Here is a 4082-nt window from a genome sequence, read left to right on the forward strand (position 1 = left end):
CACCCCAGAAACGATGACCTGGAGCTTTGTATAAAACCTGAACAGGACAAACCGTTACAACATTCTGAAGAATTCCACTCAATGAACAATGTATAATGATTTTGAACAGACACAAGAAAATAGCTGTTCAAAAGTGCAAGCTGACAGTCATGGCTCACTGCCTAAGCTAGAAGCTCGTTTTTGAGAGTCATGAATTTGGGGGTTGGTTTTGGGCGCAGTGTATCGTGTCCCACAAAAAGTCTTTGAAACACCTCAAATGTTTTGGAAAGTTTGGATGGATACTCAAGATTAAGTGCATACGTCAACCCCAGAAGTAGGCAGCATGCTTTGGCTAGGTTTCCAAGATGAGTAAGGACTGGTACTCCCTCAATGATGATTCCTACTGCATTTGGCTCACGACAGATGCAGATGCTCATATTCTTCATTTCCAGGTCCTCATGAACAGTGGTCTCTGCAGTTCCCTTTGAGATACAAAAACAGTAATTTAAAAAAACAAACATCTAATTTTATGAGACACTTGTGATTTAGGGCTACATAAATAAACATTGATTGATTGATTAATTATATTTAATATAAATTGTGTGATTTAATCCAGATAATGATTACTTTTGTGAAGACCATTTTGAAAACATTTGAATTCTAATTTGAGATCTTGTACATTAAACTTGGTACAATAGATGCATTTCCAGCCACATGCTTTTTATTGGCATTTTTAATTTGCATATAAAAAACCTGAATAGAAAAACCAGAAATTAAAACAAACAAACAGTAATATGTTATATATATATATATATAGAGTAAATGTTTTAATGCTTGTTTAAGGGGAGTATTTTTTGTTTGCATTGTTTTTTTTAGGGCAAACAGAAACACAAGACAGAAAGGCATCACTCTGTGGTGCTATGCTAATTGGCTATCCTGGGGCTCCTGCCAACTAGCTGCATGCTCGACCTCCACCTGACAACTGCTGGTTCAGTCAGTTCACATAAGTAAACCAAATTTAAGCTTGTACATCAGACTGATCCAAACCTGCTTTTAAACAATACTTACACAGTAGTCAGAGATTAGCTCCTGTCCACTCTCTCCCGTGTACTCTATGAGGCATCTCAAAGTCACATCTCTCTTTATCACTGCAGAGGCACTTGGGTCCTAGAGTTAATAGAAGAATAATAAATAAATGAATTGTGTTGGCAATTTTACTCCAAATCTGTGATATCATTATTAGAGCATGATTACAGATTCAGTTGTAAACTTTTAAACCACTTTTAACCCACCTGTATCAGTTCCATCAACAAGTTCTTGATGCGCTGACCAGTCACTCCACCTTTTGCACTGAAGAGCTCCAGGAGTTTTGGAGTCTACCTGTCCAGCTGGGACATAAATGTTGATTCTAGTGGAACAGCAGTGCACCTTCGGAACTCTTCATTAATCTGTAAGACAGCAAATGTTGACCGTTACTGATATTAAGGGTTTTAGTATACATTTTCAGGCAAAAAGTGAGTCTAGTATGTCATGTCCAAGTCACAATGGAAACTTAGTCAGGAAAAATAGAATGATAAATCATTTACCTGGAATGGTTCGAAGAGGGCAGGCCATCTTTCCTTAAATTCTGCCACCCCAGCAGGAGACTTGGCAACAACTTCCTGTCTTCTCCCACTGTATACGTTCTGCCCATCATATCATTGATGCTCCTGGCACAGTCCTTTTACACAGAGGGCAGGTGAATGAAGGACTTACTTGAGGTGAGTTGAGGAATTTGACTTCTGGGTGGTATCTTGACAGATGAGAGCGAAGGGAACTCCAGCATTTAAAAGAGCATGGGCAACCTATATGAATGCAAGGGAAGGCATGGCTGTGTCCAAAGGTCCCATGGTGCAGTCTGTAATGCTTTAAAAAAATCACTCTTGGTTGGCACAACAGTGCTGCACAATTTACAGGGCCATCCCATCTGTCATTGTAGAGAGCGAGAGAAAAAAAGACAAGTTATGGTTCATGTCTAACGTCTTGGATATATAAGCCTGATGAGAGCCCTTTATATATGTTTTTTTTACACCCTAATATACTCAATTGCAGTGTTTCCTCTGGATTTTTTTGTAGCGCGGTGGTCTAAGTTGGTAACCTAGCAACAGTAGGGTGGTCCGGGGGCATGCCCCCACGGAAGAACATTTTGAAAAATGACCCTTTAAATCAGGGGTCCCCAAACTTTTTGACTCGGCGGCCGCATTGGGTTAAAAAAATTTGGCCGGGGGCCAGGCTGTGTATATATATTATATATATATGTATATATATATATATATATATATATATATATATATATATATATATATATATATATATATATATATATATTATATATATATATATATATATATATATATGTATGTATATATACATTGTCTTTATAATCGGTTTTGTCATTTAACATCAATTAACATTGATGTTCATCAACATTTAACATTGTCACATTATCGATGGGAAAATTCATTTTTAGACAATATGATTTGCCTGAGCGACTAGGAGACACCAAGAGTAACAAGTGGTAGAAAATGGATTAGAAAGGAAAGATTAAAAAAAAATTTAAAAAAATTGTGGGCCGGATTTTGGATGCTGGGGGGCCGGATCCGGCCCCCCGGCCGTAGTTTGGGGACCCCTGCTTTAAATAGTGACTACTGGTGAGATTTTGGGGGGGGGGAAATGTTGAGATTGAGACTTACACAATGAGTGTTATTCTTACAAGAGTAGCGTTTTGCCTAAGAGTGTGCATGGACAGCAGGTCTGAGGGGAGCTATCTAGCTAGCTGCTAGCAACTTTTAATGCAAGCTAGTGAAGCAGCTTTAATGTGGCTGCTTATAAACTGAAGAATAGAATATTAAACTACCACGCAAATAAAACGCTAATTATAAACTGCACAGCTATAACAATGTTTGGTTGAAGTTAATGAGCTGTTGGAGGTAAGAGCAAATTCGAAATGGCGGTCGGCGGGAAAAGTAGCAAACTAAATATAACGTTGAGCCATGCTTTTGAAAATGTATACATTTCAATCCTGGCAAATACTGACTTTTAACAATATAAATTGTTAATTACATGAGTGATGAGTCCGGTAAAGTGTTTTCCTTGGGCTCCGTGAAGAGACGTGTCTGGGCTTGTTCTTCGACAGCTGCATGCAGGTGGGCGGGTTCTGACCTTTTAGGTCTGATATAAACCTTTGAACTGAGTTTTGCTAAATCAGTTTATGTTGGAAGTCCAATAAAATTAATTTTATCACATAAAAAATTAAGTTACGAAAATATTCACACTTTTTACTTATAGATAACTCAAAAACTATACAAATAAAAATAAATTGATTTATTGGAATAAATATACTTTTAAAAATAAAGTAAAATGGACAATACCACTGAAAGAGTTTTTACAGTGCAGACGCACTACCGTGAGTACAGCTTTGGCTTCCAAACATTTGATCGCTTGCCCGTACGTGCGTGTCGCTATGTGCATGTCACGTACGTAACTTTGGGGAAATATATGTTTCTTGCCGACTCTGATGGCGGCCGGGCTGTCGTTGAAAGCTACAACGCCCGCCGCCGCTCCGTAGTTAGCTTCAATTGTTAAGCTTCGCCGAGCTGGAAATTATTAACCGTGTATTTACATGTTCATGGTTTAATAGTATTGTTGATCTTCTGTCTATCCTTTCAGTCAGGGTTTTTTAAAATTTTGTTTCTATCTGCATTTGAGCCTGATGCTATCACGTTAGCTCTGTAGCTAAGTTAGCTTCAATTGTTAATCTTCGCCAAGCTGGAAATTATTAACCGTGTATTTACATGTTCATGGTTTAATAGTATTGTTGATCTTCTTTCTATCCTTCCAGTCAGGGTTTTTTTTAAATTTGTTTCTATTTGCATTTGAGCCTGATGCTATCACGTTAGCTCCGTAGCTAAAGTGCGTCAACGATGTATTGTCGTGGAGATAAAAGTCACTGTGAATGTCCATTTCGCGTTCTCGACTCTCATTTTCAAGAGGATATAGTATCCGAGGTGGTTTAAAATACAAATCCGTGATCCACAATAGAAAAAGGAGAGTGTGTGGAATCC

At 38.0% G+C, this 4082-nt stretch overlaps 1 long non-coding RNA gene across 1 annotated transcript; it reads right to left on the reverse strand.

The window, feature by feature from the left end:
* Nucleotides 1-834: 834 nt before the first annotated feature.
* On the reverse strand, nucleotides 835-3174 carry LOC133638566 (uncharacterized). Its single transcript, XR_009823649.1, has 4 exons — nucleotides 3082-3174; nucleotides 1566-1945; nucleotides 1272-1427; nucleotides 835-1146 (listed from the first exon to the last, which is right to left on the reverse strand). It is a non-coding gene; the product is annotated as an uncharacterized LOC133638566 (long non-coding RNA).
* Between the last annotated feature and the right edge of the window lie 908 nt (nucleotides 3175-4082).

The sequence above is a fragment of the Entelurus aequoreus genome, linkage group LG02, assembly GCF_033978785.1.
Source record: "Entelurus aequoreus isolate RoL-2023_Sb linkage group LG02, RoL_Eaeq_v1.1, whole genome shotgun sequence".
Taxonomy (NCBI): Eukaryota; Metazoa; Chordata; class Actinopteri; order Syngnathiformes; family Syngnathidae; genus Entelurus; species Entelurus aequoreus.